Raw genomic sequence first — 12,852 nt, 5'->3', positions numbered from 1 at the left:
GTCTGGAGTAGTAGGTCAGTGTGAAATGAGGGCTTTTTCTTTGCTCTCATCCGAAAAGGCTGTACCTAGATGCTTGCTTCCAACAGGAGGAGGGGGAAAGCAGAGGATAGAAATGAAATGTGAACAAGACTGTGTTCGAAGTGAAAAGTGTTAAAGGACAGGAATGTCAGGAAAGCACTATTTCCCTCGATGATTGATTGCTCTTCAGCACGCGGTCATGCAAGAGCACGTCTCCTATAACAGAAGCACTGTGTGCTTTGCAGCACCCTTGATCTGAAGACCTCAAAGAGCACTGTGAACTCAGATGAGTTAAATCTGTGGCAATTCTATGAGAGAGATGCAATCATCTCTGTTCTACAGACCAAACAGGAAGAAAAGTTCAGGTGCTTACCCAGAATCAGTAAGTCATTGACAAAGGCAGGACCTGAATGGGAGCTCTGACTCCCAGTCAAGTATGCAGACAGAAATTAGCCACAATGAAGCTATTAAGCTGGGCTCCGCCCTTGCTTATGTAGTTGAACAAATAAAACTTTTTCTTCTGAAGCATTGAGCACCTACTAGCTCCCATGGAAACCTGCTGGAGTGGTGGTAGTTCAGCAGTTGTGCAAATCAGACTCTTGAAAAGCAAGAGATGTTGTACGATTGGTTATCTTAGACCCATTGATCCTTCTTAAAATAAATGTTGCATTATGCACAATATTACACAGAAGAAACAGCCTCAAGAGGGTAGAGTATTGGCAAGCTTTCTGAGGCCATTTGGAGGGCACAGAGCAGCATAGGATCAAAGTTGAGTAGAAGAGACAGGAGATAAGGAAATGACTGCAGAGATGGTGAGAAAGGCGAATGAGAAATACCAGAATGGTGGCAGAAGGGGACAAGTTTGGTCTCAGTGCAGAAGATAGTGGGAAGATGTGTGCATGATAGCCTGGGAAAAAAACCCAAACAACCCCTACCTTTAAAGAAGTACATTAATTATGCAGTAGAAGAAAGGAGAATTTTGGTGAGGCAGCACAGCCCTGGGGATAGGAGGGCTACTCAGGAGCACAGGACCTTGCATTCTCTTGCCTCCTCTCCCAGTGATGTACCAACATTGTGCCCTGCCTATATGCTGTGTGATGGTGCTGTGATCTCAGCTGAGTCCTCCAGGTACTGCTCTAATAAAGTAAGAACAGTCATTTCCCTAGATCTGTAATCAGTGGATTGAAAAAGAAGGGGAAAGAGTAAGAGGCAGGTGAGAACTGTGTAGCTTTGGTTGTGTTCTTTATTCTTATAGCCAAAATTTTACCCTGAAAGTGTTCCAGAAATGAATCCTTGTCAGCTGACATAAATCAAAAACATTTTGTTCCCCATTCTTTCTCTTTTCCCCCTGCATCACTAATGTGTAGCAGATGTAAAAAGAAGACAGAATCATAATGTTTCATATTATACAGGGGAAATCAGGTATTAGCTGGTTTCAGACTGTGTTTTGCCATGACCTGTGAAGATTGTTGGAAAACTCTGGCTGTTTGGTTTTTTGTATTTGTTGAAAGAAAAGTAAGTAAATGTATCTGTGTGAGAGACTGGGTGAGTGCATGTGTGGGGTGAAGGGGGAACTGAAACCTGTGTTGTTTGTTCCTGCTGGTGTATCAGGGTTAGACTCCTGGGCTGTGACGGGAACCCTGAAGAAACCTCCTTTGAGGACTTCCTATTGGACAATGCACAGCATCATCCTGTCATTGGAAATTTATCATTTGGATGGAAGTTGTGCGTTTCTGCCGCAGTTTAAATAGATCCTCTTTCTTACTTACCGTAGAGCTTTACTACCAGGGACTCCCTTTGTGGAGTTACTTAATAGAGCAAACAGCCTCAGGAGAACAATTGCAGTGCTTGTGATGCAAGAACCCCAGTCTAACATTTTTACATTGTCTTGGGTTTTCCCATATGGCCTGGAATAAGTCAAATAGCCTCTCCATGCCTCAGGTTGTCAGGAATGGGATGTGGAAAGTGGTACTACTCGACTTGGTGGGCATAGGATGATAAAAGTATTGCAACTGGTGAGGTATCCAAAGATAAAAGCTTTTATCTGACCCAGTAAGTATTTCTGCCTACTCCCAAGATGCTTACGTTGTATTCCTTATTTAAGTTAGGTATGGAGGCTTTTGTAAACCAGTTCCTTGCAACCTGTGGAAAACCCCAGCAAGGGAACAGAAAGCTGCTGAGTGGCTCCCCAGTGTTCAGTCCTAGCACTGAAAAAAATCCAAGGGGATTTCCTGTGTCAGGATTTATTTTCTTGGCTCTTCACATGTGGTGGACATGCAGTTTACTATTCTGGTTAGTCCTGGCTTTTTAGCTGCATCTCAGAAAAGAACTACCAGCATCAGTGATGACTTACAAGGGAGCAGGAGGGTCTACTGATCATTGGGATTAAAGATCAGAGACTTCAAATGGCAGCGCACAGATCTGTGTTTATCCATGGATCAGTACTGAGCGTGAACCCCTGAGCATCCTCAATACATAGGGACATAATTGTAGGTGACTTCAGTAAGTCCACAGTGAAACACTGCCTGAGTAACCCAGGATATGGGGAGCAAGCACTTCTGTAGATCAGGACTGTCTGATTTCATCAATTTGTGCTGGGCCTACCCTAGCTCTTGCTTGCTTTAAGCCTGGGTCTGACAAGTACTGTGATCTACTCAGTTATTAGAGAGCCAACAAGAATTCCAACCTAAGATTTCAAGGCACTGAAAAATAATCCTTTGCCCTCATGAAATTAATTCAGGAAAGAAATTATCTTCCAGCTGACTACTTCTTTGCACAGCTCTCTTAAGCACTTGATCTTCATAAAATATGGACGGATGTGATCTTTGTAAGTTCTGCTTCTTCCTAAAAAAGGACACAACCCTGAGTAGGGGCATCCCTGGGGAATGAACCTGGGAGCTCTGGATCAAAAGGAACAAATCTGCCTTGCTTGTGCTAAATGAATATGTGTGTATTAGCTAGAGGCTTGCAAGTGTCTGTGTTCAGACTACCCTTTAAAGAAGAACAAGGAGCCACAATGTGGCAGTTCATTTGTATCTCAGACTTGATTGCATCATAGTCTTTCAAACCTTCATCATTCTGGGTGCCACTACTTTGTGGTGGAGCAGATGCTGACCTGAGCCCTTTGAGCTGGAAGTCAGGAATTGTTTCTGTCTAAGCCAAAGCGTAGCTGGTGTGGTGACAGCTCATTCCTTAGCCCTGACATGCGTGCTCTGACCACATGCAGAGAGTGCGGAGCAGAAGTATTGGACTTATGAGTGATGATAGGATCTTTTGAGCACTGAAATAGCAGAAGGTGCACTGGAAAATTGCAATGCTTTCCAATGGGATTAGAGATGCTCACTGCCTCTTAAGATCAGTTATGCTTGAGTATAATGTTCGCTGGGTAGAAAACCAGCTGGGTGGCTGGGCCCAAAGAGTTGTGGTGAATGGAGTTAAATCTGCTTGGTGGCTGGTCACAGGTGGTGTTCCCCAGTGCTCAGTATTGGGGCCAGTTCTGTTTAATAACTTTATCAATGATCTGGATGAAGGGGATTAAGTGCACCCTCAGTAAGTTTGCAGATGACACCAAGCTGGGCAGGAGTGTTGATCTGCTTGAGGGTAGGAAGGCTCTACAGAGAGACCTGGACAGGCTGGATTGACGGGCTGGGGCCAATTGTATGAGGTTCAACAAGGCCAAGTGCAAGGTCCTGCACTTGGGTCACAACAACCCCGTGCAACGCTACAGGCTTGGGGAAGAGTGCCTGGAGAGCTGCCTGGTGGAAAAGGACGTTGGGGTGTTGATTGACAGCTGGCTCAATATGAGCCAGCAGTGTGCCCGTGGGGCCAAGAAGGCCAATAGCATCCTGGCTTGTATCAAAAATAGTGTGGCCAGTGGGACTAGGGAAATGATGGTCCCTCTGTACTCAGCACTGGTGAGACCACACCTTGAATGCTGTGTTCAGTTTTGGGCCCCTCACTACAAGAGAGACATTGAGGTGCTGGAGTGTGTCCAGAGAAGGGCAACAAAGCTGGTGAAGGGTCTAGAGCAGAAGTCTTATGAGGAGCGGCTGAGGGAACTGGGGTTGTTTAGCCTGGAGAAGAGGAGGCTGAGGGGAGACCTTATTGCTCTCTACCTGAAAGGAGGTTGTAGCGAGGTGGGGGTCGGTCTCTTCTCCCAGGTAACAAGTGATAGGACAAGAGGAAATGGTCTCAAGTTGCACCAGGGGAGGTTTAGATTGGATATTCGGAAAAAATTCTTCACCGAAAGGGTTGTCAAGCATTGGAGCAGGCTGCCCAGGGAAGTGGTTAAGTCCCCACCCCTAGAGGTATTTAAAAGCCATGTAGATGTGGTGCTTAGGGACATGGTTTAGTGGTGGACTTTTGGCAGTGTTAGGTTAATGGTTGGACTTGATCTTAACAGTCTTTTCCAACCTATACGATTCTATGATTCTATGGAAGTATTTCCCCCTCAAAATGCTTGGTGGCCAGTGAGTACTGAGAAAGAAGGTATATGGCTCTTGTAAATGATAGTTGAGCCTGCCAAGTATTTGGTTTTACAGGTGAATTGGGGAACATAACTGGACCTCATAATGACATAGAGTGCATCCCTGTCCCTCACCATGGCTTGGATGTTTGGTCTCGCAGCTTCTGCAGTGTTATCAGGAACTTGGGCAGCTATTGTGAGAAGGAGATCAGGCAGCTGATGGAGATACTGCAGGAAAGCAGAGCGTTTCACAGCTGCAACATCAAGGCATATATAGGAAATCTGGATTTCCTGTGGCTAGGATCTCTGTCTCTGCTGCAGATCTGTTGTGCCACCTTGGGCAGATCTCTTTATCCCCCTGGATGTTGTCTGTTCCTGTCTTACTGCCGGGAGGGGACTGCATCGTGCCCTCTGTTTGTACAGCACCAGGTTGTACAAGCAGCTGGAGTCTCCCAGCACATCCATCACACTAATAACAATAGGATGGAGGGCGCCCATCAGAAATTTCTCCTTACCTTTTAGTTATTAATACATTTTCCTTTCTCTCTCTCTCTTTTCTTTTTTTTGTCTTCTTTCTCACTTGAAGGGGAAAAATAAGTCAGTTATCTTTTATTCCTTCTAAAAGAAATGAGTCTTGACAGGTCTGGAAATGTGTTTCCTGCAGTTACTCTGTGCACACAGGGGCTGTGCTGGCTCATTTATACACCCACATACCACAGCTCAGACATTTCATTAGCTTGGTATATATCTTTTGTTTGGAGTGATAGGCACATGAAAGTACAACAGGAACAGGGCTGGAGGAGGGAAGAGGGGAGGGAAGGGGATGCATTGCTGCCTGAAAATTGCTGTCTCAATGTTTTATTCCTTGCATATGCAGGACAATCTTCTTTTTATTCTTCTTACTGTTTACTAGCAGTGCTTTCTGTGTACAAGAGCTGACATGGACTCAGATGAATGCACTGTGGCCTGGATGGTGCTTGTGCCACTCAAACAAGGTTGATGTGTGATCTTGGCTGGCAGAGGAAGGGAGAAGGGCATGTAGGGGATTTTCCTATTGGTCAGGAGTGAAAGTGTACCCTGGAGAAAGGAGCATGAGGCAAATACTTGGCCAGCCCTCTCCTCCTCCCCAGCCTTGTCTCTGGTCACTCTTGCTTCTGGGTATCTCCTCCAGCAGGAGCTGATGTATGTTGGGCCCTGCACGGGACCGATGCCTGCAGGGTGACAGGCAGGAGGAGAAGGTGGGGGCAGTGCTGCTGTCTGATTTACATGCCCACAGCAGGGGCTGTCCTTGGCCAAGCGTATCCAGGGTGTTTGTGTGAGAACTGAAATGCAGTCGAGGCTGGTTAGATCAGCATAAGGCTAATTTTAAATCCCAGATACGCTGCCAGTCCTGTGCTGCATAGCTCCAGCCGTCCTGCTCCCTTTCATCTTGCCACGGCTTCATCTTTCCCTTTCAGAGTTGTCCCCCTATTGCTCAGTGCAATTCCTGGGTGACTGGTTTTTGTCCCCAAGCCCATTTGTGTGCTTGCAGCTCGTGTCCTGGAAATGTTTGCCCTTGTCAGATCTGACCCTCTCATTCAGCCAGCTACAGAGCCTGGCAGATCTAGGCCTCCTGCCAATGTTTTTACGGTGCTGTGGTCTCTCAAGCAAAAAGCCACTCTTTTCTGTAGGTAGCACAGGCTGACAGATGTTTTGACTTCTGCTTTTGTCCCTGCCTGGCTGTCTTGGAGACAGAAAAGGCACATTGAATCCAGCGCAGATGGGAGAGATGTCTGCTGGGATCTACCAAAGGTCACATGAAAACTGTGGAAGGAAGATATTAGTGCCATCTTTATTCTGTCCCTACCTCCATCCCCAGTTTGAGATGTTACAGGGAGGAGCCACTCTTGGTATGTCAGATCTCCATAATATAATCTAGCTTTGTTCTGTCCTGGCTCTTCTTTCTCTTGAAGAAAGAAGAGCACTTGACAGCACTCACGTTCTCCATGCCTATGTTTAAACAGAAATATTTGGGTCTCAGGGTTAGCAAGCTGCTCTGAGGAGCTGCAACTGTTCATGCTTCTCATTGCTCGGGGAATGACTGTCCACTTCGCTGACACTAGAGCTTGAACTCCAGTGCTTGGTGAGAGCCTCTCATTTGAGCTAAAAAGACTGTGTTTTGCAAATAATTTTTGCTGGGGGGGAAAAAACAAACCCCAAAGATCCACAAACTAAAAGAGCTGTAATGAGCTTATGTTTCCTGTGAATACAAGGGGACCTAGAACACACTCTAAAGAGCAGGGATTTGTTGTTACTCTAGAATCATTGCCACAGCTCATGCTGGTTAAACAATTCAAAGGCAGTTTGCAACCCAATCCCTTTGGTTTGCTGAATACAGGTGAGATGTTGGGATTCTTTTCCTGATGTCATGGATAGGAACTGCTGTGGAGAGCCACTTTTATGCTGTTGTCTTGGACCAAAAAATTACTGACCATAAGATCAACTTTATGGTGTTGTTTGGTTTTGGTTTTGGGTTTTTTTTGTTTTTTTTTTTTTTGGAAGCTTGCACCATAGTAAGAAAATTAATAGTGGTGTTCTGTGTGCAATGCCACAGATTATTTAAGGTGCTAATGCCTATTCAAAGCTGTTGGTTAATTGAACATCACAGTTATAGGCCTGATCTGCAAAATGCAAACAGGGTAATAGTTTTTATTTATTTCACAGGATTAAATTCCAATCTTTGGTCATGTTTATTGACTGAATATCTTGGGGCTCAGGGTTTTTAACATTTGGCAGTAAATTCTTAGCATTATGCTGAGAAAAAGAGGGATGGGTAGGATTCTTAAAATATTTCTCTGTTGTGTCCTCATCATCCTTCTGCACTGATGGCATTTGCTTGTTCACCAAATTGTTATCATCCTTGCACAAAAAGTATGTTTTCAGCAGATGTCTAGGCAGTGCTAAATTGTAGCAGGTCCATTGCTCTTTGGTACTATTTCTTCTTTAAAGTGCTAGACAAATGGTACTTAAACCTTTGAATCAAGGAATGGTTTTCAGAAGTGCCTAAGAGATTTAAGAGTGCGCTTCCCATTGGCTGCTAGTCAGACTTTGTGCTCTTTAACCTTTTTCGGTGCTTATAAGACATGCTTTCTTTCCTTCCCTCCCTCAAGGGTTTGCTGAATCTGTCTCTCCGAAGTACTAACATGGCCCCTTTAACTATAGCGTCTAAGTACTGTCCAGCCTCCAGTATGTTATCACAACAGCCTAGTACAGGAGAAGAGATCAGTGTCTCCATCTTACAGATGGGGAGTTAAGACATGAGGGAGATGGAGTGACTTTCCCACAGCATTCTCCTGGAGAAACTGGCTGTTCATGGCTTGGACGGGTGGACTCTTTGCTGGGTAAACAACTGGCTGGATCGCCAGGCCCAAAGCGTGGTGGTGAATGGAGTTTACTCCAGTTGGCAGCCAGTCACAAGCGGTGTCCCTCAGGGCTCTGTGCTGGGGCCAGTTCTGTTTAATATCTTTATCAATCATCTGGATGAGAGGATTGAGTGCACCTTCACTAAGTTTGCAGATGACACCAAGTTGGGCAGGAGTGTTGATCTGCTTGAGGGTAGGAAGGCTCTACATAGAGACCTGGACAGGCTGGATTGATGGGCTGGGGCCAATTGTATGAGGTTCAACAAGGCTAAGTGCAAGGTCCTGCACTTGGGCCACAGCAACCCCATGCAATGCTACAGGCTTGGGGAAGAGTGCCTGGAGAGCTGGCTGGTGGAAAAGGACCTTGGGGTGTTGGTTGACAGCCGCCTGAATATGAGCCAGCAGTGTGCCCAGGGGGCCAAGAAGGCCAATAGCATCCTGGCTTGTATCAGAAATAGTGTGGCCAGCAGGACTAGGGAAGTGATTGTGCCCCTGTACTCAGCACTGGTGAGGCTGCACCTTGAATACCGTGTTCAGTTTTGGGCCCCTCACTACAAGAGAGACATTGAGGTGCTGGAGCGTGTCCAGAGAAGGGCAACGAAGCTGGCGAAGGGTCTAGAGAACAAGTCTTATGAGGAGCGGCTGAAGGAACTGGGGCTGTTTAGCCTGGAGAAAAGGAGGCTGAGGGGAGACCTTATTGCTCTCTACAACTACCTGAGAGGAGGTTGTAGCGAGGTGGGGGTCGGTCTCTTCTCCCAGGTAACTAGTGATAGGACAAGAGGAAATGGCCTCAAGTTGCACCAGGAGAGGTTTAGACTGGATATTAGGAAATTTTACTTCACTGAAAGGGTTATCAAGCATTGGAACAGGCTGCCCAGGGAAGTGGTTGAGTTGCCATCCCTGGAGGTATTTAAAAGACGTTTGGATGAGGTGCTTATAGACATGGTGTAGTGGTGGTCTTGGTAGTGTTAGGTTTATGGTTGGACTCGATGATCTTAAAGGTCTTTTCCAACCTATACGATTCTGTGATTCTGTGACTTGCCCCTAGCCAGACAGGGTTTTTGAAGCACAGATACCCAAGTCCTACACTAAATCCCTAAGCAGGAGATTGCTTGGCTTGTTTACAGGGAGGTGCTAAGCGTTCTCTGCCATGCTTTGCTGAGTCAGGGCCTTGGGCTCTTCCTGACATGGTCTGTTTGTCCGCACATACAAGTACTTGCCAAAACTGCTGAGGTTTTGCTATAAACTAAAATGTTGGCATCAAAACCCCTCAGGATTGCACTCTGATGACAATTATTCTGTGGCTGAGAAAAGGAAGATAAGGAGCAGGCAGAGGAAAAGGCATTTAAATACAGTATTCTGCATATAACATTTGTCGTTTCACTCATGATGTCTGACAGTGGAAGAGCATACAAAGTACAAACTTGCTGGTGTTGGGCTCTTTCTCTAGATAGCCCCTTCCATTAATGGTGGCTCTGTCATAAGATCATGTTGGGTGAGCTTTAGACCACGTCTGCAGGGCTCACCTATACAGCTCGGGACCTTTGAGCATGCATGGGAATTATAGGGAATTTAAGCTAGCAAAGATGGAGTGAGTTTGAAAAGATTATTGCTTTGAATTTTCTTAAGATGCTGCTTCTTTGTGATGCAGTGATGGCTTATAATCGTTTGAAACAGCTGTAGCCTTGCTGTTAGGAGAGAAGTGGGGAAGTGGGGTTTCTGGGGAGAATGTCCTTTTGGGGGTGGGGGGGAAGCCTCAGCACTGGCCTAGGTGTGATGCCTGGTGTTTTCTTTCTATAAAGACTGCCTCTCTGCAGCTATTACAGCTTGTGCTGTGGACAGTCTTCCCATGGGGAGAAGGACTGGGTGGAGCATAGGAACATTTTTTTCAAATTAGAACTTAATTAAAAATGTTTAGAAAAAAATAACTGTAAGAGTTAGTTATTTCTTGGCAGTTTTTAACAATGAATAACAGTGTTCAGTGTTTTGGCTTTTGTATACTTTTTACCTTTTTTTTTTGAGGTTTTGGTTGCTGCTGCTGTTTCTTTCTCTTTGTGTTGACAAGTCTTTGGTTAGCCACGGTGTTTTGTGTTGGCTTCACAATGGTGTGTGTCCCAGGGACCATGTGTTTCAGTTATCTGGTCTGGGCCAATTGAACAGCTGTAGTCCTCTGGCAGGATGTGTTCCTGAAATGAAAAATAAGGTTCTAATTTATTTTTGTTTATTTTAAATCATGTTTGGCAGTCAACACTTTATACTTACCACATTCTGATTATGGACAGTGGCAGAACTAACTTGCTTGAAGTTTAAAAAACCAGAAGTATGGCTTTTTGTAGTTTTGTTTGTTTGTTTGTTTGTTTAAAAGGAAAATATTCTTACTGTTTTGAAATCTTTTAGAATGCTTTTTGATTGTCTATTTTATGGTGCTTTATTTAAGATTATCAAATTTACTCCTCAGAGATGTTCAGGGGAGCACTTGCATGCCAAAGCTGAGCCCATCAGCTAAGTTGGTGGTGCCTCTGTTAAAACATATTAGGGGAGGGCAAAATGTGTTAAAACATATTAGAGAGGGCAAAAAATACCACACAGGCAGAGCAGGAGGGAAAAAAGAGAGTGAGAAACAACAGAGGGAGCACCGAGGTCAGGAAAGAAGGAGGAGGAGGAGGAGGAGGTGCTCCATGGTGGAGCAGGTTTTACTTGCAGCCTGTGGAAGAGCAGATGGATATTCCCAAAGGAACTACTGGCTGTAGAGAGCCCACGCTGGAGCAGAGGAAAGCTGCGAGAAGGAAGTAGCAGCAGAGAGGAACTGTTACGTACCATATATCTTCATCAACGACATAGACAGTGGGATCAAAATTTGCAGATGACACCAAGCTGAGTGGTGTGGTTGACATGCTTGAGGAATGGGATGACATTCAGGCAGACCTGGACAAGCTCGACAAGTGGGCCCATGTGAACCTCATGAGGTTCAACAAGGGCAAGTGCAAAGTCCTGCACCTGGGTTGGGGCAACCCCTGGTATCAATACAGGCTGGGGGATGAAGGGATTGAGAGCAGCCCTGAGGAGAAGGACTTGGGGGTTACTGGTGGATGAAAAACTGGACATGAGCTGGCAATGTGCGCTCACAGCCCAGAAAGCCAGCTGTATCCTGGGCTGCATCAAAAGAAGCATGGTCAGCAGGTCAAGGGAGGTGATTCTGCCCTTCTACTCTGCTGTGGTGGGACCCCACGTGGAGTACTGCATCCAGCTCTGGAGTCCTCAGCACAGGAAAGACATGGACCTGTTGGAGCAGGTCCAGAGGAGGGCCACAAAAATGATCAGAGGGCTGGAACACCTCTCCTATGAGGACAGGCTGAGAGAGTTGGGGTTGTTCAGCCTGGAGAAGAGAAGGCTCTGGGGAGACCTTATTGCAGCCTTTCAATACTTGAAGGGGGCTTATAAGAAAGATGGGGACAAACCTTTTAGTAGGGCCTGTAGCAATAGGACAAGGGGTAATGGTTTTAAACTAAAAGAGGGTAGATTCAGACTAGATGTAAGGAAGAAATGTTTTACGATGAGGGTGGTGAAACACTGGGACAGGTTGCCCAGAGAGCTGGTAGATGCCCCATCCCTGGAAACATTCAAGGTCAGGTTGGAGAGGGCTCTGAGCAACCTGGTCTAGTTGAAGATGTCCCTGCTTATTGCAGGGGGGTTGGACTAGATGACCTTTAAAGGTCCCTTCCAACCCAATCCATTCTATGATTCTATGACCATAGCCCCGATCCCCATGTGCTGCTTGGGGTGGGGGTGGAGTCTGGAGAAAAGGAGTGAAGTTGAGCCTGGGAGAGGGCAGAGGAAAGGTGGTGTTTTAATGTTTGTCTTTTTGTTCCTCACTACCTGAATCTATTTTACTTGGCAGTAAGTTAAGTAATTTTCTTCAAGTCTTGTCTGTTTTGCCTGCAATGGTAATTGATAAGCAATCTCCCTGTCTTTATCTTGACCTACAGGTTTCTTGTTCCCATTCTTACTATTTGCTCCACATCCTGCTGAGAGGAGGGAGTGAGCAAGCACCTGGGTGGGCGTTTGGCTCTCAGCCAAGGGTAACCCACCACAGTGGGAACTGGTTTAATATCGAACTAAGCAGGTCTCACACTTGTATACTGTTCTGCCCTACAGCTGTAAGCTGCAGCTGTAGCTAAGCTGGCTCAGTTAAACGAGCAACTGCAGCAACGTGAGGCTCAGTGCTGGCTTCACGACTTCACCTGGTTGGTTGTCCAGTGTTCTAAGAGGGTTTTTAATGAAAGCAGCCTCCCCCTTCACCCTTCTTGCCCTCCTCACAGCTAACGCGAAATACTTCTGACAACGTCTGTATCTACTGAGCTTTCCTTATGGTATTGTACCATGTACGCGCAAACGTTGTATTTCTTGCAAAGGTCTTATGCTGGATGCAAATGGGAAACTTGTAGTCTTTTGCACTTGCAAATAGGAGAGAGGAGCTTGTTGGCTTAGTTGCAATCAGAAGGGATGCATCTCTCAGCTAGATATTTTGGTAAGATGCCCTCTTTGATATGAAGGAGGGTAGAAGCTGTCCTTGGCTACTCAGAGACAGGAGTTGGGCTCCATACAACAGTGCTGATCTCAAGAGATCAAATCAAACTAAATAATGAGATTCTTAAAAAAAAAATTCTTAAAAGACCAAGCAAATTTATCTTGAATTTAATTTCTCTTTTGACTTCTATGCTGTGTTTGCAGGAGGGGAAGGTCAACAATGTGACCGTGAGTGCACATAAAAATGTATTCACCTTCATAGACTTCCTCATGTGCTGAGACAGTGACTCCTCCATTATTCTTTCTTCACCACTAAAGTAACCGCCACCCACCTTCCTTATGATCTTGAGTTTTTTCTCTCCCACCTTTGCACTTTTTCTCCTGAATAGCCCTCTGGTATATGGAATACAAAAATGATACTGGAGGAAAACTGAGAACAGT

General features: G+C 45.6%; 1 protein-coding gene across 18 annotated transcripts in view; it reads left to right on the top strand.

Moving 5' to 3' along the window:
- Positions 1-12,852, top strand: part of TSPAN4 (tetraspanin 4) — a 469,335-nt gene that overhangs the window by 138,129 nt on the left and 318,354 nt on the right. The gene's annotated exons all lie outside the window — the stretch shown is intronic.

This window comes from Ciconia boyciana, chromosome 6 (genome assembly GCF_034638445.1).
Source record: "Ciconia boyciana chromosome 6, ASM3463844v1, whole genome shotgun sequence".
Classification (NCBI taxonomy): Eukaryota; Metazoa; Chordata; class Aves; order Ciconiiformes; family Ciconiidae; genus Ciconia; species Ciconia boyciana.
This window is presented reverse-complemented; position numbering and strand designations above follow the sequence as displayed.